This window comes from Mytilus galloprovincialis, chromosome 5, assembly GCF_965363235.1.
Source record: "Mytilus galloprovincialis chromosome 5, xbMytGall1.hap1.1, whole genome shotgun sequence".
NCBI classification, from domain to species: domain Eukaryota; kingdom Metazoa; phylum Mollusca; class Bivalvia; order Mytilida; family Mytilidae; genus Mytilus; species Mytilus galloprovincialis.
This window is the reverse complement of record NC_134842.1, coordinates 85,021,324-85,044,817: the sequence shown is the minus strand read 5'-3', so window position 1 is coordinate 85,044,817 and position 23,494 is coordinate 85,021,324. Positions and strand designations below refer to the sequence as shown.

The window sequence follows — 23,494 nt, the reverse complement described above, 5'->3', positions numbered from 1 at the left end:
TTGCATCTGATAAAAAAGGAAGGTGTCGCATGATTGCCATTGATACAACTCTTCACTAAATGAAACAAACATTAACATAAATAGGTCACCGTACTACGTTTTTCAAACAATTAGCAAAACCCATACCGCATAGTAAGCTATGAACGGCCCCGTGTCAACTGTAAAAAATATCAAATAAGAAAACTAACTACCTTATTAATGTAAAATACAAGTTGTGTGGGGCATCTGTAGGCCGATCCACTAAATAACATTATAAATGTATTGAAACAATCAGAATAGTTTATATATATTATTCAATTAGTTATTTGTGCTGTTATTGCAGAATCAGATCAAAGGTAAATAAAACGACTTCATTTTCTTGATCTAAAAAAAGATTCTGATGGATTCAAATTTGGATTTGTTAATAATTCTCTGTTTTTTATTGATTAGACATGTATGTAGAAATGATTTTGAAATAACTTGTTATAGAGTCATGTATGTTTTGCACTTTTGAAAAATACACACACCATGTATACATGAATCATGAATATCACCTGTAATTTTACACAGTATTCACGATATGTCACATTTTTTGCATATTATCAACGTATGTCTTTTTCATCAGGCTGCCAATCTTTGAATCTGTATTTGGATCAAACCCAATATGACTGAGATATTCGTCAGATGGATACTTTTATTTTGTTTAATTGAAGGTAAAACTCGATACAAACTTTATATTGCACCAAAACCACACATATAATACATGCAGACAATTAAAAAATAAGAGAACTAAGTATCAAAATGTTTTGTTATTTAATTTTTTATTTTAAAAAACTTCTATTTTATTAAACGATGGGAACGTGATTTTAAATAAAACGTTTTAAATAAGTAAAGCATTAAAGAAAGAATGCAATACTCAATGTCATTATGTTTTACTTAAAACGTTGGATGACTTAAAATAAAAATGTATAACGGACCAACATATCTTTTTTTAAGGATTATACATACATCTCAATTGTGATGTTTATTTTTCTGATATTTTATTTACACTTGATAAGGTCAATTGATCTGTTATCTAAAACACTTGGTAATTTGTTTTCAATTGAAAAACAGGAAATTGATAAAGTTTAGGATGGAAATGGGGAATGTTTCAAAGAGACAAATAGCAGATAATTACAGCCGAACGTGCTTCAGCTGGCCCCTAAACAAAATGTGTACTTGTTCAGTGATTATAGGCGTCATACTAAAATCAACCATATAAAAAAAGAAACCAAACTTTAAAAATCATACAAGACTAACAGGCCAGAGGGTCCTGACTTGGAAGGGCACACACATGCGGCGGGGTTAAACCTGTTTTTGAGATCTCAGCCCTCCCCATTACTTCTAGCCAGTGTAGACAAACCAAACACACAACAATGAGCACAGTAAAACGCAATTAAAAAGATGTACGATTTCAGAATAGATGACAAAAGCAACTAGTCAAAATGACAATGAAACATAAATTAACAAAGGAGTACTAGCAGTTACTGACATGCAAGATCAAGAACTCTGATTGAAAGATAATGTCTTCAGCATATGAGTATTAATCACAATACTGACCGTTTGTGGTTGAGTATTATACCATCATAATATGTACGAGAAGAACAGATATATAACACGTATAATTCCAACAACTGGTTTTAGAATAAATGTGGTTATTTACGATGCAAAGACCATATAAGTAAATCAATATTGAATCCAAAATATGCAATCTTTAATGACCAGAAATTGACACTGTTTTAATTTCAGGATGTGTTGCCATGGATTCAATGTATGTCAAGCAAGGATCGAATGTTGTTTTAAAATGTCCGTATACACCTGTGATCTTCTGGAGCGATCCAGCGACTAAAGAAATGTTTGCTATTGGTTTGGTTACCAATAAAAATATGGACATGTCTCCAAGATTAACAATAACTGAGGATTTTTATTTGATAATTCATAACTTTACATCAACAGATGTACGAACCTACCGGTGTACTTGTCAACAAGGGAAACAACAACCCAAGACTTTTAGTTTCGAGCCTCTCCTTTATCGTAAATATGATTTTTAACACTGTAAAGTTATTTTTCAATTACAGTTAACAAAGAAGAAGCTCCGGTAAGGGCTAATTTCGGCCTAAAATTGAAAGTACATCTGTATAATGAAGTTTTTAAAATATTTTTCAACACTCAAGTGTCTACTTCATTCGATCTAAATGGTAAGGGTCAAAGATTTGGACTGACTTGTTCATTTAAAACGCACAAATTCAAGCTTAATTATGAAAAATCTATCAAATACGTCACTTTTCAGATGGTTTTTGTTTGAAATGAAATTGGCCGTATTCGTTTTCACTCTCAATATTTTTATATGTTATGTATTATCATTGATTACAACATATATCTAAACATTAGACTGAACAGAACTGCGGCCACTTCCATTTACGTCAAAAACGTCATAAAATTAGCACAAATGATTAAAATTGCGAAGATATCAGTATTTTTGTATTAAATATTGATGCTAGAACCTGATGTATGTCCATTGTATAACCAAAAAAAAAAAACAGTTCATATTTATGTAACAAAAGTATTCTACCTTCCAACAAATAACTAAAAGTTTATAATTTAACAACTTTGTGAACTGTTATATTTTGAGGCAAAAAAGGGGTTTTATCGGGCCTACTTATTTGCACTTCGCATTAAAGATTAATGTAAATGTGTGTGCAGCATGCATATCATTGGTAAGGTGTATATATCCCAATAATTCTTATAACTTATTCTTTACTATAATCATTTAAGCTTTAAACATATCTTTCATATAGAAAGACCATCAGGTATGAAGATAAACGGAAAAAAAGAAATTAAGTTTCTTGATGTCGATGAAGGAACCAAATGTACATTGAATTGTTCAGTAGATAGTGGCAAACCATCCGGAACAATTGAATGGAAACGAAATGATCAGCACTTGTTGTTCGGCGTACATCATGTTTCCTTCACCTTTATTCCAAAAGAATCGGATAATAGCGATAATTACACATGCACCGCACAAAATCCTGCTACAGATTATCCTCTTACAAAAACAGTACAGTTGTTTGTGAATCGTAAGTTATTTCAAATGCTATTTGGACATTTTCTCTCAAGCAATTATTCAAAGCATTATTCATTTAAACACTATTGAACAGTTTTTCAAGTTATTCAGATATTTGAAACCACTTATTTATAAAACTATTTTAACAGCAAACAAAACTTGTAATGGCCATGGGCTTAATTTGTTTTTTTACAGTGCGCCCTCGAGTGATTCTCACTGCGTACCCTTCAACGAATGTTCACGAAGGACAACTATTGACTTTAACATGCAACTACACAAGCAATATAAAATATGGTACGATACAGTGGCTGAAGAAGATAGAAACAAGTTCAAATACAAGTGAACATATCGAGAGCGAAAATCGCAGTATTTCTTTCGATAAAGTAGAAAGAAATAATATGGGTCAATACATCTGTCAGGTGACGAATAGGATAGGAACTGATTCATCAAAAATTAACATAACTGTTAGTTGTAAGTATACGTGTTTTGAAATTTGTATGAACACGATTGAACAAATAATGATAAAAACAACAACAACAATAGTTATAATAATACAATGATACTACTACTACTACTACTAATAATAATAATAATAGAAATGATTTCAATAAGCTGTTTTTTTAATAGTATTATAGGGTTATTGCATGAATATTGGGGAATATTGTCCCGAGTAGAATTTTATATTGCACGAGCTTGCGAGTGCAATATATGTTCAACGAGGGACAATATTCCCCAATATTCATGCAATAACCCTTTTATTGTATAGCAATATAATATTTGAAAGTAAAAATTGGATTAAACTAAGATTTTGTGGTTGATGACGTCATGAATTTTGAAGATTTATTGCACTAGTACAATATTGGAATTTATTGCACGCTAAATTTTGGTAACTTTCTGTGGGAAATATTATATTGCTATGCAATAATAGAAGATGTGGTATGCTTATTACTGATATAACTCTCAACTGGAGACCACATTATACATAGAAAGTAATAAACATACATTTGTAGGTCACTGTACAGACTATGTTTGTTTAGAATACATTATATATTATCAAAAAATATAATTTCCGTATAGCAGTTATTTTTGCGAGGTGTAAATTTTCGCTAATTTTCGTGGATAGAACAAAATCGCTAAAATAAATTTCGCCACAGTGCACATACGTTGGTATTGATTAAAGTTTTAAATACGAAAAATGATGACCACGAAAATGTTTCGTATACATTATTCAATGAAAATCGCAAAATGTTATACCAACGAAAATAACCCGCTATACGGTATCATGCATGTAGTTGATTTTGACCGATGAAGAAATAAGAACTTGCAAATTTGGTGTTTACTATAAAAGACATCTATCAGTAAGAAATATCATATAGTATCATGCAGTTTAAAACAAAGATACAGATGTGATGACACCACAGTCAATTGGCAATAAACATAGGAAATTGAAAATAACAAGAAATCCAATCATTATTTAACAATATGGTGTTTGTTTTTTGCGACATGACATCATTCAACTAACACTTCCCACATACATGCATCAATACCTCCAACTACATACATATGTAAGATAAGAAAAGCGGTTCGGATGCATTATAATTGTTCATATGCTCATATAATATGTTAATATCGCAATATGTTTTCGTTTACAAGCACCTAATGTGTTACTTTGAAAACAGGTTAACGAATATAATTAGGTTGAGTCTGGATCGTTTCTCCTTTTCAGTTCCTCCAACAACTTTTAAACAGAAAGTTATCTACAACATAAACGGTGAATATGGAAAATTGTCAACAATAAAAATAGATATAAATTGCTATCCGTCTTTAATGGTATCTTGGGCACAAACAGCCGGAGGAAAACTAGGGATTTGGACAACAAAACCAAATGGAAAAGCTATGACACTTTTCAATCACAATTTTAGCCTAGTATCGACCATATTTCCGACGAAAGAAGAACATTTCGGATCATATCACGTGATAGTGAGAAATAGCAGAGGAAGTTTACAGCTGATGACACAGTTAATATTGAAAGGTACTATGTAAATTTGAACAATGTATTCCGTAACCTACAAGTTAGTTTTATGTAAGACCTTAAATATATTTGCATTGCTATCTAGTATATTCCCGTTTTTATAAAATAATAAGCGTAATGACTTAACCTCAAAGCACGTTGATTTGTATAAAATAAAGATACAGGATGTTATTGCTTAAACTAAACACTTTTGGGAAACAAACAAAAAAACAACCCAAAAACCCAGACATTCAGACTACAACATCATGTCTTCAAAACCCAATTATCAACAAACATGTGTAATTCAGCATGTTTATAACGTTCCGGTATGGTATTCAGCTAATAAAATTTGAAATTTAGTCGTAATAGGAAGAAAGGTAAGAAGTTAGCTATAACGTTTAAGTTTACGTTTCGCTATAAAGATGATTTTTTTCACTAAATAATACAAAAGTTGGGGACTATGTTGAACGAATCTATCCCATACAACTAGAGATAAAGAATACTACAGTTACAGTTAAGTCTGCCTCATATCTTGACTTACATGTTTAACCCCGCCGCATTTTTGCGCCTGTCCCAAGTCAGGAGCCTCTGGCCTTTGTTAGTCTTGTATTATTTTAATTTTAGTTTCTTGTGTACAATTTGGAAATTAGTATGGCGTTCATTATCACTGGACTAGTATATATTTGTTTAGGGGCCAGCTGAAGGACGCCTCCGGGTGCGGGAATTTCTCGCTACATTGAAGACCTGTTGGTGACCCTCTGCTGTTGTTTTTTATTTGGGCGGGTTGTTGTCTCTTTGACACATTCCCCATTTCCATTCTCAATTTTATTACATCTGTAAATTGACAATGAGGGTCGGTTGAAAACAAAACTTTTCGACAAAAGAGATGATTACAGCTTCCCAATTGTGAACTTTCCATTTCTATGTAGCAAAATCCCAACAGCGCCTGTATATGGGGTAATTATCTCCCAATTGATACGATGTCCCGGGCTTGTATTTCCTATTATGATTTTCTTAATAGAGGATAGCTGCTCACAAAGATGATTGACGATCATTGTATATATTATTGTTTTGTCCAATTGACCTTTTTGTGGCATATATTCATTTACTCCAGACTAGGATGTCCTGCAGTATAGATATATTTTGTGTTAGTCGTCCATAATATGCAGGCAAAACGCCATTGAAGGTAAGTTTTTAAAAACTCGTATTGATGAAGATACAAATAACTAACCTCACTTAACTTGGGAGTATGAGGTAAGCAAAACATTACCACAACATATAGGCTTTCTTTCTGATTCGTTTTAATTTACGTTATAGAAGAGTCTAAAGTAAACGTCTTTCCACACGCACCAGTATGCTCAACGTCAGATGGTGTAAAGTTATTTTGTAATATATCATCTAAAGAATACTTGCATTGGAATGTCATTTGGGAGCATTATTTCAATGGGGTTCATATACGGACATTACAAGCAAAAACAGACCAACAGAACTCTAGCCTTGACATAACCTTTTGCGACTTTAAAGATGAAGGACAGTATATGTGTGTATGGACTTCCCAGAATAGAAGAATTGTTGGAACCACATCACTGACTGTAAATGGTATATTTGATTTTTCTTATAAAAATTATGTGATAAGAAGATGATAGTAAGAAGTAAAATTAATGTAGCAATAAAAAAAACATATGTTATATACACAAGCAAAAAAGTTCCAAACATTCACCAACAACTTTTAACTTCAAATACTAAGTTTATATTCATTTTATTGTCACGTGACGGCTTAGGTCAGAGTTTTACGTATGAAGATAGGAACATTTCTTTAAAATAGTGTTCCCGTTGAAACCAACTGCCTCTTCCTTCACCACAAGGTGATCTGTTATTTTTTTTACTATAATTTTAATACAGGACAGTTACGAAATGATTGCAAAACAAAATGGTATATATGCAAAATGACACGAAACAAGGACATAACAGATACAGTTGAGGCTGGTTCATATCTTGATTTACAATCAAAATCATCAATTCTGAAATTTTACGTAGCAATCACAAGTTGCTTGACCATTATGGAATATCTGTTTCTCAAATGACAACATACATGTTCCAATTGTTCCCTTTTCCCTTAATGTGACCTTGCTGATAAGACTTTTTTTCAGGTTTATACTTGCATGACAAGCAGTATCAGTTTACCCTATCGAAATAATTGAGATCCCCAAAAAGTTATGCTATTTACTTGTTGCTTGGTCTTTCGTTTTCTATGTTTCTGTGTATTGTGTTTTGTGTACTGTTGTTTGTCTGTTTGTCTGGGTTTTTTTGTCATTTTATTTTCGACGAATGAGTTTGGTATCTGTCGCCTTTCTTTTACAAAGTAGGTGTACACATATCCTCAGTGATTGATATACACTTGCATCCAGTTCATGTTAAGTTATGGGCATAGAAAACGTTAGAGGAGAGAACCGAATACAAGATAATATCTATACGTTTCAGAAAACAAAATGTGGACTACTACACACAATGCAATAAACAAGAGCTCACTGGATATAGTGCGCAGTTGTTTCTCATATATAACTACTCTGGAGCTCATAAAATGAAGCATTAATTATAATCAACATTATTGTCATCCGAGATAAATAATCTTATTTTTATCATTGTAATGAAATAGCAAGCACAAACATACGAATACACTTGTCCTAATTGACCATTCCCTTGAAAATCGATAAAGGGAAGGTTTGTTTAGTCAACATGATCTCATGGTAATCCTTATGTTTTTCTAATGTTGTCTCGTGCTCATGCATCAACCCAAAATGCATACATGTAATACCAATATTTACATATAAATATAAAAACGTATCCACATTTTGGTACTTATGGGTGGGAGAAGGGGGAACTTATCAAGAACCTCATCAACCCAAACAGGCAATATGTATTGCCTGACCAAACATAGCCCTTAAACCAACCACCACTTGGATATTGAAAGAATGAGGATGTATCACATGTACTTCCGCCAAAGATATCAACCAATGAGGTTATACACATATCCTCAGTGATTGATATAATCTTGCATCCAGTTCATGTTAAGTTTTAGTCCATACAGCATATTTGCAGGCCAATCTCAAATTACACCACTAGCAAGGCTTTCCCTCAAAGTTATAAGAAACCTCAAATTAAAAAAAAAATAATGCATATGTTTTTTTTATAACTCAATGGATAGTTTTCATTACAAAACTTATGTACACATACTTTTTTCTGAAGAAAATTCTTTAATTTATTCATATTTAGAAGAAGTTCTATTATTTTAATTGCTTCCTTCGAGGAAGCAATTCCCCCGACATATTTTCCGTATGCAAAGTGACCTCAGTGTGACCCATCTCGTAAAAATCCGGTGATCGCAATACGCATGGATGTCCTTAAAATAAACTATTATCTGAATTTACATGTTATACACGTGCTCAATTTCCATGCTTTTTTGTTGATTGTTGACAAACAGGTGACAATCGTTAAACTTCGGCTTCCAAACACGAACTTTAACAACCTGCCATGTTCAAAACAACAATGACCGATTGAAAAAAAAAATTGACGATTATACGAAATTTATGCGAAAAAAATAAAAAATTCTTGAACAGAAGACTTAGTTTATGATGTTTGTATGCATTGGTTCAAGAATTGGAACATTTTTTTTCACCGGTCACTCGTTTCTTATGACTTTAAGGAATAGTATTCCCAATACTCAAAATAAAAATATCTTTTTTTATTAAATATTATTCCTTAATTACTACTAAACATACATGTACACAGTTCTTTATAAATAGTTTCATAATTCACTAAATTCTCATGAAATTGACCATATACAGACTTTTGAAAGTTGCGTTAAGGCAATGATCTCATATCAAAATGAATATTGTCATAATTTTATTATTTTAATAACATCTTCAGCATGTGGAAAGCTTGTAAGCAAAGGGACTTCACCTCCAAGTGTAGACTATGCTGACTTGTCTCTTTCTTTAATGTTGTTGAATCAAACACACTTTTTACTTCCTAATCAGGACCATGGAAAATTGTATTTCCACTTGATTCTTCATATGTCTGCTGAAAATATATTAACCAATAACAACTTGTTTGTTTGCAATTAAGACAGCATTTGTCACACTTTGAAAAGGAAAAATTCCTTTGCCTACAATCCACGTGAAAATCCACTAGGGAATCAGTGTCCCTCGAAATGTAGACAAAGAAATTTAAATTGAAAAAATTAACAATACATAAAATTAGTATACATTTGTACTTGTATACAAAATCATTCAACATGTTTATTAAATAAAACAAAAACAAAAATATTGCAACCATTATTTAATCTCCCGAGACAAAACGATTTTTGTGACATATCTCAACACATCAGTGAAATTATATACACATCCAATACTAAACATCATGAAATTACGGACAAATTATTAGAATTACTTTAAATTTGAATATAAAGCTGCTTCCATCAGAGATTTTTTTTAGTACCGTGCCATCTCAACACAGACATACATAATAAGTGTTATATCCATATTTCTCCCATTCATTTTTTTCTTTTTTTTTCTTTTATTATAATTTTTATCCTATTTTCAGAAATCAAAACATTACTTAAATAGCAATTTGTTCTCACCAGATTCTGATCAGAAAAAAATCCTTTGCTTTTAGGTTGTTCGATTACATTGACATGAATCATCGTGCAATGTCATATTACTTCTCCTTCATTCGTCAGCCTATCAAAGCTGTAGGAAACACCATCTGAAAACAAAAACATTCTATTCAATACTATGTACAATCAAACAGACCGCTGAACGCGGACCTCGACGAAGACACTTTATAATTCAATACACATCACTCCGGTAAACAACATATATATCATGTGACATGTCACACTAAATTATTCCACGTTCTCAATATTTCTTTTCTTTTCTAACAAAGTCTTTAAAGAGCATTTTCCATCAGTATGTACGATGTAATAATTAATGAAAAGTCCACAACACTCTAAAGTAACAAAAGAAACTATTTACCCTATAAACAATTTATTATTCTCCTTTCAATTACAGGTCCCCAAAATGGCCATAGCCCCCACTTCCACATAGATTTTATATAGCGATTACACTTTGCCCTGCGTTTAACCGACGCACGGCATAACAAATATCTGACCACCTGGGTTGATAATAACTACCCATGGTCTAAATCTCAAAACATTTTGTCACCAAGGTCAAACATTACCATCTAATTCTATCAAGAAGCGATCAAGGCGAGTATAAATGACCACAAAGGTCTTAACGCCCCCAAGGCTAGTATTTCTAATTTAATGTTGCCACCAAGGCAAATACAAAAAAATATAAAAATGACCACCTAGGTCTATTGCCACCAAGGCATATATAAATGACCACCTAGGTCTATTACCACCAAGGCATATATAAATGACCATCTAGGTCTATTGCCACCAAGGCATATATAAATGACCACCTAGGTCTATTGCCACCAAGGCATATATAAATGACCACCAAGGTCTTAAAGCCACTAAGGCAAATGTAAGTAAAAGTTAAAGAATATAGTTACTTTGCCGACAACACACGGAGCACGACCTTCCCACAGCTTGGATATTGAAAGAATGAGGATGTATCACATGTACTTCCGCCAAAGATATCAACCATTGAGGTTATACTGAAAACCAAACCAATCGACAAGAGGATTAATTTCGATATTCATGTTGCGGACTTAGCGATACTTTAGCAAAGTTTCAGTAGCTCAAACGGAGTATATACTCACAATTGTTATAGATGATCAGGCTTTCATTTACTTTTTATTTCTTGAAAGAAGATTTTTGCTGACAAACCAAAAGTACTGATTGTAATTTCATCTATTCAAAATTGTAACGGGCGCAATAAAGATGCAGGTTGTTTCAAAAACCTGCGTCAAATATAAGAACTGAAGAGATAGACCTATCGTAGCGAACAAATCCAATTATGTTTTCTTCGACTGCGTCATTTTCATTTTGTTTTTTAACTCAATCAAAATGGTTAGTATAAGTTCATAAGCCTCATTACATGTTAGGGTTGGCTAATGTAGGTATTCCAAAGTGATGCACTATTCGACTAAAGGAAGAAAATGATTAGATAAAAGAATGTTTAAACAAATAGTGTGAAATCAATCTAAGCAAAGTAATCAAAGAAAAATAATTCATAGCAAACTATGTTCAAATGAAGTAATATGTTATACTTTAGTTGCATTGTAAAATAAGATAAAAAAAAAAACCGTTAGATTTTAGTTGTATTAACCGTTTTAAACGTGAATTTCCATTGCAGATAGGCCTGTCATAACAAAAAAGGAAATCGTTGAAGACGAAAGCTGTATAATTTTATCTGTGTACTTTCACGACAACACAAATTCTTCATTAATATCTTGGTTTGTCAATGACGAAAAAATAACAGAAAATAGAACGGCGTATCAATTAACGGTAAAACGAACTGAAGTTACATTAGTAGTTTATGAAAAGTTAGTGCGTACAAATGGTATTTGCGCAGAACTAGTGTTAACGAAAAGTTTTTTAACTAATGAGATGCTAGTGAATTGTGAAATTCGAAACAGATTCGGGAGCATAGCAGCAGTATTTAGAAAGTCAGAACTGGAAGATTATTTGAGAAATGCAACGTCTATTTTAAAAAAATCTTCTGACATAAATATTCCTTTAACATTAGATTACAGTTTAATCCCACAAGACATCACAATTGCAACTAATACACCAGGTAGGTACCATATTTGGTCCTTTACATACAAAAGACAAATTGTTATAGCATCATTTTCGATGCACTGCTTTCTTTTTCGAATAAAAATGAACTTAATAGTCTTCATTACTTGATAATGCTGACAATTTAAAGGGAAACCCTGTTTGAGAACTATTTATGAATGTTGAGGTTACCAAGTTTAATTCACCATTTTCAATGAAAAATCCATGCAACAAGTCAGAAAAAAAGGTCAATTGTTTTTCACTAGTTTTATTGATTAATAGCGTTTAATTTTGTCAGTGTTAATGAATTTCCCTTATTGAATTAGAAGCTCGTTTTGAATCCATTTCGACTACAAGGACTCATCAATGTCAAGCAGTTGGATTATCTTATGAAATACAACGATGAAGACCTTAGAATATGTGGAAAACCTAAGACCTTAACAAGTTGTACTAACTTCGTCTATCACCTTGCATGCTTTTGGGTAGGGAAAACAAGTCTTTAGAATGATTGAAGGTTTAGAAAAACGACCGAATTAGTGATATTCTGTTTTAACACAGAAAGCTAGCTAATATCAAATAACAGATAATTAAAAATCTTAAAACAAAATAGAAATCACTACACATCAAACATCCAGTGGATTTAGTGTATCGACGTCATTAAAAGTGAAGGAAAGTCATGACCTTATATAAAGTAAAAAGTTGGTATCGACATATTGCAGAATCACGAACATTACGAATGTGGGTATCCGTATAACAATATTAGTGGTAATAACTATCAAATCTTAAATTTTTTCAGAATAATGTTTGAGTTTGAGGAATTCTAATCTTGAACATGTTTGATTTTTTCAGAACAGTTTCAATTGAAAACTGGAAGCATTTACATTGCATTTCCTGGACTTTTTGTACTTTTCTTGTGTACTGTAATTTTTACAGTATATAGATTTAAATTAGCAAGAAGTAAGTTTTAAAAATAAATTGTGTTTAAAACCATGTTTTAATAAACTTATAAACATGATGATATCAGGTACATGTATGTTCCTTATATCGTAACTACAATACCCTTCCCTTTTCACGAATGTGACCAACCGAATTAGACTATTTACCGGATTTGTAATAACATAAGTAACCCGACGTGTGCCAAATATGAAGCAGGATCTGCTTACCATAGCACCTGAGATCATCCCCGGGTTTTTGGTGAGGTTCGTGTTTCTAAGTCTTTAGTTTTCTATGTTGTATCTTGTGTACTATAATTCTATTTTATTTTTTAGCCATGGCGTTGTCAGTTTATTTTCAATCTATGAGTTTGACTGACCCTCTGGTATCTTTTGCCCCTCTGCCAATAACAATGAAAAAGGATAGTACTAAATTAGGCGTTTGCATAATTACAGTATACGGATTTAATAAAGATGTGTGGGTTCATAGAGCAAACAATTGAAACAAAGGGTTATGCGGAAGAACGATTTAAACCGAAAATTCACATTTATATGTTGCGATCAACACCATAATTAAATTTACCGATTCGATGTGTCTGTTTTCATCGAGACAAAATCTCTCTTATATCAAATTATGCAAGAATAGTTGTTTAGTTTAATTTACTATCGGAACATTGTGACAAAGAAAGGATTTGAATAGCGACTAAGGTTGCAATACACAGTTAAGAGTGTTACACATTTTGTTTGCATTGACCTCAAGCCTTTTTCTTATGACTTCAAATTTTTATTTTAAAATTGACAAGGAATGCTTTCAAATCTCAAAAAAAAATTAATGCATTTAAACTTGATGCTACGCATTTTGAATAAAATCCCAACCTTGTAGTACATGTATATCAAAAAATAAAATGTTTATCATTCCTTTCATGTTTGAATTTTCAAGAGGGTAGAGAAAATATAGTAGAATGAATCAGTATTTTTTTACTTTCATGCATGTATACACCATGCATACATGTGACTGAAAATCATTTTTATGTTCTGTTTCAGAGTTTTGTGTCAGACACGTATATGAAATACGTTCGGAGTAAGTGCATATTCAGCCTATTGGGCATAAAAGACGCTTTATAAAAAAACACAATTTACCAAAGTGGTACTCCAACTTATTATTCGAACAAAAATGATAATGACTTGGCAAAAAACTAAAACGAGCAAAACAGTATCAGCAGAAAGAACAAAACATAGAAATCCAAAGACTTCACAGCACGACATAGCTTATACTTTACCTAGTTTATAGTAATAACATTAACGGTACCATTTTTCCTGCACCAGATGCGCATTTCGACAATACATGTCTCTTCAGAGATGCTCGTAGTCAAATATTTGAAATGCAAAGCTTATATAAAAGATGAAGAGCTATAATCCAAAAGGTCCAATAAGTATAGCCAAATCCGTGAAAGTCTGACCTCACTATCATATATGATATGAATGTATTAATTTACAATAATGTTGTAAAAGCTGAGTATTTTTTTTAAACGTAGATAACTTACGGTGATGTATGGTGCATCCCTTTTTTAAACGCACTTCATATGTTGAGCATAACTCATTTGTAACGTAAAGCAATTATTTGTGTACAGTTTGCTGTAAGATATATTGGTTCAATCAATTCCAAATGCAAACATTACGGCCGAAAAACTAAAATCTGAATGTGTTTATTCATTCAAATACAGTGTAAAAGAGGGACGAAAGTTACCAGAAGGACAGTCAAACTCATAAATCGAAAATAAACTGACAACGCCATGGCTAAAAATGAAAAAAGACAAACAGACAAACAATAGTACACATGAAACAATATCGAAAACTAAAGAATAAGCTACACAAACCCTAAGGTATATAGTAAACTATATAATATATACTGCTTTCGACGAATAGTTCTTGGTAAAATAAATTACTTTTTGCAGTTAACAAGATACCAACTATTATCTAAACACAACATTTTGAGAACATGCTTCGTATGAACACTGGCTAATGTTAAGTAAACACTCCACATGAAACAATGACTTTTTAAATCGTCTTTTTGAAATGAAAATCAATTACCTGAAGATATCGCATAATTAATAACCATTTGTACAAAAATTACATTGACGGTTTCAATTGTAATTTGTCAGATATGCAGGAGAACAACTATTTGCTATGAATCTCGACGATAACAAATTGATCAAAATATAAGAGAACTGAAAAAAAAAACAATCCTCGAATCACAATCTTCAAATACATGTACAAATAATATGAATTTTAACAGGAACAACTCATATGCAAAGGCATTATGATTTATGATATTTAAATATAACTGAAGATCTCGCGTATATCGCTTTGGCGTTTTCTCGATCATTAGAAAAAGTCGTCAAAAGAATATTAGTAAAGTCTTGAACCGAATTACTTTTACTACGCAAAGAGTAGTAATACAATTTGTTTAGTGCATAAGAAAGATTATGATAATAAGCGTTTCGTGCAGTGGTTTTTGAACACAAAACATCTTTTTCAGGGAGGCCACTCAAAACGACCAAGAACAAGATGCAGTACATCATGGTGCGATCTATGAGATTATAGAAAATTCCCACTACCTCACTGTTGAATGGCAAAATAATGAAATGTCAAACAGCGAATCTGAAATTGAAGATCGAGGTGATGTGATCTCTTTTTCATATGTCGAACCCGTAAATGGAAATAGCTATGATGAAATAACCAGCACGTATTATGAAGACGTTGATTGGCGAAATAGTATAGTTTCTAGCGAAGAATCCTGCCCCGAACTAGATTTCAGTGGTGTTAACATCGAAACCACCGAGAATGTTGGAAAGGCCCCCGGAACATGCCCGAAAGTGTTATTTACTAAAAGAGAAGAAAATCACGGAGAAACAGAATCTGACATTATACAAAACTATAGCAGAAAAACGTCATCATCAGCAGCACAGTCGCATATATACGTAACCGTTTTATCAAATGAATGATGCGAAACTTTGTTTCACACTGAAAACACAAAAATGTCCATTTTATATATGATAAAACTTTTATTGTTGCAATAAATACTGAATGACCATTTATGAAAACTAGACTTAATAAAGATATCACATGCTACTATTACCAATTATACAAATTAGGGTGTCCATGCAATTTTTTTTCTACGAAATTTACAGTAGGTAATTTGACCTTGCACACTTAAAGAATGAAAAGAACAATTACCTTATTTAATCTGGTCATTAAGAAAGCTATGAATATTGTCCTGAAAAAAGGCAGTTGATATCTTAGTACATAAATAACTTCAGAAGCGGTCAAAAGTACATGTATTATACTGGTATTATTACTCCTCGTATCGTGTTCCACATGAAAAGTTGACATAAGATTTGGCTTTTTATTAGGTCCTTGTTGGTAATATAGCTCATCAGCTCTTTCAATTCGTAAATAGGTTCCAGCATACCAAGTGGACATTACAAACTAATAAGTCTCGAATAATATCTGATAACAAAAACGAAAAAGGTAGGAAAGACAAGAAAATCCATTAAAAAATACATTATATTACTAAAAACACGACTTCAGTATTCAGTATTCACCTCAGAAACTAACAAAACCTTTAAATAGACTTATTAAAAAGGGGTATAGTTACGATACCGTTGTCGGTCATTAAAGATTGCATATTTTGGCGTTACTATTGATTCACTTATAGGGTCTTTGTATCGGAACTAAACACATTTATTCAAAAACCAGTTGTTGGCATGACACGGGTTATGTTCTTCTCATATATGTTATGATGGTATGATACTAAACACCTAACGGGAAGGATTGTGCCTGATATTCATATGATGAAATCTTAATCTTTCAATCAGTTAAATTGAAGTCTGGAGCTGGCATGTCAGTTAACTGCTAGTAGTCTGTTGTTATTTATGTATTATTGTCATTTTGTTTATTTTCTTTGGTTACATCTTCTGACTTCAGAATCGGACTTCTCTTGAACTGATTTTTAATGTGAGTATTGTTATGCATTTTCTTTTCTACATTGGCTAGAGGTATAGAGGAGGGTTGAAATCTCATAAACATGTTTAACCCCGACGCATTTTAGCGCCTGTCCAAAGTCAGGAGCCTCTGGCCTTTGTTAGTCTTGCATCATTTTGAATTTTAGTTACTTGTGTACAATTTGGAGTTTAGTATGGCGTTTATCATCACTGAACAAGTATATATTTGTTTAGGGACCAGATGAAGGACGCCTCCGGGTGCGGTAATTTCTCGCTACATTGAATACCTGTTGGTGACCTTCTGCGGTTGTCTTTTCTATGGTCGGGTTGTTGTCTCTTTGACACATTCCCCATTTCAATTCTCAACCTTATTCAACTATTTTGAATGGTTAAGTTACATAACCTTACTGACAATCGATGTTTTGTATACCATTGAAACTGAAAATTAATTACACAAACCTTTAAATAGTATTGTTAAAATTAATAAACAGGTCATTGATATATTAAACTACTTGACGCATGAAATGTGTATATAACATTTAATATGAAAAATAAATGTGCTGTGTTGTGAAGTAAAACATAGGAATAAACTATTGATGTCATTGATATAGAGAAGTTGCCTCATTTCGAAACTAAGTGAGTTATAGTTATAAAGTTGTAAACGAAGTTAGAACATATGCGTTTTCTCATTATTACTATCTTTATGTATTTGAAATGACATTTTATGATTTTAAATAACAAACGTTATACATAAACATAAAATGAGTAATCACTAGGAATATTATAAGTTAACTATGGTGTATATTACATTTCATATGCACAGAAGGCAACTTGCAACTTTCTACTTTCCATCAACGACCTAGTCATATAGCACATACCTTTGTAGAAAATATTTCGCAATAATAAGCACATCGCTACAATTTCTGAATTTAGAGTATTTTTTTCATTATTCAGTTTGACTTTTATTTAGAAACTTTCAATGAAGATGCTATTTCTATTTTTTTGTTACATAAAATTGTTTTTATTCATGATTATCAATCTCTTTTAATCGAGAGAAAAACTTCACATTTATTATACGCCGACATGTATTTAAAAATTGTAAGCAGATATAACTCTTACTATAACATTTCGTTTGAACCCGATACGATGCCTTCCCTTTAACCCTTTTCACGATATAATTGGACGTTTGTTCTGATATGAAAATCAAACATGCATATCAAAACCTTTTAATCTATATGTATGATACATTCTAATTTTGCATTTGAGTGCAACGATACAAAACAGTAGTTCTGGTCATATTAAACTTCAATTCATTGTTCACATTGTAAGGTGAGCGTTCTAATACAAATTAAACATATGTTTAAAGGACATTTACAGGTTTCGTCTGTCTGGCGATTTTTAAATCTTATTGAAAGATTTCAATTGACAACACAACAATCTTTTGACTTTTAACACCAATACATATATAGATTTTTTGTGACGATACATAACAAATGCAATAAAGTATTAACTCATTTAACATGTACATTCATCTATTTCCCCTTTATCTTCTATGTTCAGTCAACGAGGGGTAAACAATACTAGAGGTATATCCAAACCTCAAAGTTGAAAATAAACTGATATCACAATGGCTTAAAAAGAAAAGAAAAACAGACAAATAAAAGTACACCAAACACAACATAGAAAACCAAAAACGGGGCAACATGAATCGAAGCATACACGGGTGTGATCCAATGTGCCGATGAAGGGTAAGCATAACCTGCTCCACATGTGGTATTCGTCGTGCTGCTCATCAAAGTATAAACCCTGTGAAAGTTCGAGGGTCAGTCGTATATATATTTTGCAATGCAGGTATTTATGATTGGCCTTTACTGCTCATGATGTCTTCACATTTAATTTCTAGAATTTTCATTGATAATTAAATGCTTATCTGTAAAGAAAAAAACGTCTTTTATATCTACTGTCTTTAAAATTCAGCAATGTGTTTTTGTTTTACTTTACTCATCAATTATGCAATATTTGTAGAATATATAAATGAATTTAAAATTTGCAACAGCATCGTCTTACAGAACATTACATTTTTTGAAGTTGAATTGATTACGTCACGTAAGGAATCATAACACACACTGATAAAGCTTTTTGTTTTAATTTTCAAAACCGTCAACGAAAATGACTATTTCTCGCCAACATAAGAGAGGTCAATAAAGAAGTGGAACAACTCTGTCTAAAAGAAATGCGCGATGCACATAATATATTTTGTAAAAGAAATAGCTCGAGAAAAAGAGGAACTTCTACAGGAACAGCGGTGTATAGGCATTTCATGATTTGAACGCTAACTTGTTAAATATGATTTGATACATAAGTAAGGAAAACATAGTAAAGATTTAATGAACACATTTTAATTTCGAAATCTAACTAGTCGAATAAAAATTACAGTAAATATTTGTCCTTCGACAGTGGCTTTTGAAATATAAAGACTACTAGTATACATGTATATACTGCCCTTAAAAGCCATGCTGATTTCTTTGATATCTTTGATTTCTTATGTTTTTCTATTTCTCCTACATAACAACAAACATATCTGTAAAATGCAACTTTTTCGATGAATTATGTGTTGAAAAATAAAAAAAAAAGCTGTATTACGTCTGACTTCATACCTTGAACTTCGCCTCAATGTTGACACAGGTGGAGGACTTCCCACTTAAAAAATATGACAAATGGGATGATGTCCAAATTATCAATTTCCTATTTCCCAGCAGTTACATACCCTATGTTGCGTCGAATGGGGATTACATATCTCAATTGCAACTTTATACTCGTGAATGTTCACAATTTATGGACTTCATATACAGAAGTGTGATTATTACACAGAAACTGCTCCAAAAGAGTTATGAAGAGGATATGGTAAATGGTAAATTTTATGGACACCATAACTAATCTAATTGATTAAACTTATCGACATTTCTGTGTCTAAACAAACTAACGACATTGATTAAACTTATCGACAATTCTAGATCTGTGTCTAAACAAACTGACGACATTTTTACCGAACGTGGCCTTTTCCTGAATATGACCATTGGGTGTATAAACTCGTATTGCTATACAACATGTCTCGGTATTTATGTATCCAACAGTCAAGTCTTTAGTTATGATGACAATAATTCTGGATTTTTGGACCTCGTGCGATATGTAATTGTATGAATTTCTGTTTTAATGTTAATGGTTGTTAGTTATCATTTGGAAGGATGGCTTCAGCTTTAAAACAATAAACTAACATTTTACTTGTTTGGTACATGCGTTCTCACTTTTTTTAATTTCAAACACTCAAAAGATTTAGTTATCTATTTCAATTTCATTTAATACTGAGTTGATATCTAACAAACCAAATCAATGCATGATACACGTATCTGATATTACCCTTGCGCCTTTGAATTATAAGGTGACAAGCGGAGGGATTCTAACTCTCTATCTAACTAGAACGGAGACGGGTAACTCAACAAATATTCTGAAATTTATTTGATAATTTGCAAACTATTATTTTGTGTCATTTAATACTATATACGGTACAATATTCGCAAGTATATTGTTTTACTATACATTTATCGTTTTATTGCATATTTTTAATTTATATTGTAGAAATAATAGTATCCTAACTTTCCTGCAATTTAAAGTTTTACCGTGACCATTTCAGCATGTTTATGACACTCTATATAATGTTCTTTTTGAACATATGTATATGTGATAGAGGTAAATTATTTCAAAATACATTAAGTCCATAAGTTTATTATTTCAGTAAAAACATGATTGAATTTCGTTTGAACTCGCCATTTTGTTTTTCAGTATACAAATTATATAATTTACCGATAACCGTTAAACTCGAAACATCATATAAGTACCCCTTCTAAAAAAGGCAAAGCTCATTAGTATCCACAACGATTTTTAACAAAAGATATCCCGTTTAACGGGCCTATATTTTTAGTATCTTTATTAAACCATGATACAGGAAAAAGCTCTTTATTTAATGTTACTTGTGTAATTAACTTCTGATCTGCAATAGACATAATAAGAACGAAAATCAAACTGTGTTTTTTTTTCTTACAGATATTGGTCTTAACCCTTTTCTTCTCGCTGCAAATGACATTCTAGATAAGTCCCAGAAGACAGGTAAGAATCGATGTTTTTAGATGTTCAAGTCCAAACGTTTGCTTATCAAACAGTCATACAAAATGGCATTGGAGTTTACTTCATCTATAAGAAACTAACGTAATGATGTAACACAAGTATTCATATATCGAATAACAATAGTATCTAACATAATTTATATAACATAAACCAATATAAAAAATGATGCTATTTAATTCTAGTATAATCTATTAACGATGATGTTCGCCAGCGTAACCGAAATCATTTTTTTTTGTGCGCCTAGGGAAACGAACAACAAAATGTACGATCATATAAACATCGCAATGCGATGGTCATGCTTAATGTGATGGTCAATGCTACAGTGCGATAATTCTTTCTTTTAAAAACGATAAAATGATGAAAAAAAAACTAAAGTACAATGGTATGACCTGCTAAAGTGCGGCGGTATGACTTGCTAATATGCAATGGTATATCACACTAAACTGCTCTGGTATCAAATGCTAAAATGTAACGATGCAACAAGCCTAATAGCGATAGTTAAACGAGACTGGGGTTCATGCAAAGTGTTTCGTTTATTGCTTATAATAAATCAAACCATATTATCTCTCTTTTAATTGTTTTACAACGGTTATTTTTTAGCCCTATATGTCTTGCTCTGCGGGCAATGCAAGGTTCAAAGTTGAGAGCCCTACAGTTTTGATTTTCTCAGATCAAATACATTTAAACCTTTAATTCCTTACCTATGACTGGAGATTCGATGAATACAATCTGTCATAGAGTTTTTATTGGTTCAAACGTATATTGTATATAAGTATTTTTAATTTGAACCAATGACAACTCTGTTACAGATTTTCGCCATCGAATCACCAGCGGGGATTGTTAAAGAAGGCCGAAAATACATTTTATAAATATAAATCGTTTAATAACAGATCAAAATGTTAGATTTGTAAATTTGCGGAAGAAAAGGAGGTATGTTATAAAGTTCAATGCTACAAAGATAAAAAATGTTTTAAGTTGGCGTAAAGACGGGGCGGGGTCGACATGGGAGAGAGTTTAAAGAACAATTTCTGTCAGAGTTTTATTCTAAAGCGTTGATTTTTACATCCAAATTATGTAAAAAAAAGGACTTTGGCGAAATTTGACAAAGTTGGCAGGATTTCAGCCAAATCTAAGATCAGGAAACATAGAGCGTAGCCGTCGACAACCTAAATATACATGTAAAATGTCATTACAAACATTATCGTCAAAAATCTTTTTTGTCGAAGTATGCGCTATATTTTACCTGTCCAAATAGTTCATTGAAATCTACCCATTTTCACTGTTTTTTCATAGACAATTCAATTGAATACTATTTGCGACGTCATAAATAGAACGCAGGAAAGTACATTTTCAACAAAAAGACTGATTTCCTTCTGTATTAGCTATCATTTTTTGTGATATTGGTTAAGAAGTCCCAATTTGAAATTTAGGCTAAAAAAGGGGGCCATTTCTACTCCTGTTTATACGTTTAACAAACTATAACAAACGGCACACAACGTTTACCAAACTTTGGTTAGAAAGAATGCACTCTTGATCTCTTGATAGATATATTTAAAGTTGTAAACTGTTTTTGAAAACGTATCACTCCAGGGGATTGAAATTCTACTTTGGGTCAAATATTTTTGGAATTATGCGACATCTTCGCCCTCTTTTTACAATTTTTTTTTGGCAAATACATACAGCAAAAGGAAAATGAATATCTTTAACCATTCAACTACTGAATATCAAACATACTTATTCACATATATTTGCCAAACAGTACGCTTTTATTTGTAAAAAAGCAAGGAAATTGGGATGGTAAAGTTTATGTATACTGCTATCTAACATAGGTACTAAACCAGTGACAAATCTCATTTTGTGGTGTCATTTCCAAACAAAAGCAAGAAAACATATCAGTATCCACTATGAGGAACTTTTTATAACCATTGGGTTCATCTTTATTGAGTAAGTGCAAATCTCTTAAACTGCCCACACAGTGGTCGTCGTGACAGCCACTGCCTATCCTAGATTTATCTGCGCCTGTAGATGTCTACACCATCTTCTTTCTTCGTCTTTTATGCACTCTACAAGCTCCGTCACTATTAACCTGTCTCTCTGAGCTCTAACCACCTTGCCCACAAATCCAACTGCTTTATTTCTATGTAGATATTTTAAATGTATGATTTTATTCGGACCTTCTACTGAATATAACAAAATAAACGGAGAATGTGTCCATGGAACACCAATAATGCCCCAGCAAGCATATATAACATTACATGTATAAAGTCGTGAATTGCGAGTTAAGGTCGTGTACAGCCGGATGGCGGTCGGGTAGAAGTCGTAAACAGGTCCGATTAAGAATTTGGTTGAACTTGGTCGTGGAAATTTGGACGATCGGGATCATCAATTTGATCTGATCGGCAGTGTGAACCTAGCTTTAAATACCAACACGTTTAGTTTTAAATTAATACAATATTTCTGCCTGATTATATTTTGTGAATGTTAATTTGATAACTTGATTGTCCAATATATAATATTTTTCTAATAAGAAATGTTCTTTTC

General features: G+C 32.1%; 1 protein-coding gene and 1 long non-coding RNA gene across 4 annotated transcripts in view; both read left to right on the top strand.

Moving 5' to 3' along the window:
- Positions 1-2,812: 2,812 nt before the first annotated feature.
- LOC143074790 (uncharacterized) lies at positions 2,813-15,854 on the top strand. The gene is made up of 8 exons (XR_012978086.1): positions 2,813-3,095; positions 3,278-3,553; positions 4,809-5,114; positions 6,411-6,692; positions 11,414-11,854; positions 12,685-12,792; positions 13,812-13,848; positions 15,307-15,854. It is a non-coding gene; the product is annotated as an uncharacterized LOC143074790 (long non-coding RNA).
- Positions 15,855-17,312: 1,458 nt separating this feature from the next.
- The window catches only part of LOC143074789 (uncharacterized), a 61,930-nt gene continuing 55,748 nt past the window's right edge, over positions 17,313-23,494 (top strand). For 2 of the 3 annotated variants that reach the window (XR_012978085.1, XR_012978083.1), the window contains exons 1-3: positions 17,318-17,407; positions 20,408-20,518; positions 20,873-20,935. The gene's annotated coding sequence lies outside the window, so the exon portion shown is untranslated. Of the gene's footprint in view, positions 17,408-18,331; positions 18,520-20,407; positions 20,519-20,872; positions 20,936-23,494 lie in introns of all 3 variants that reach the window. The other variant, XR_012978084.1, reaches the window with a different exon arrangement.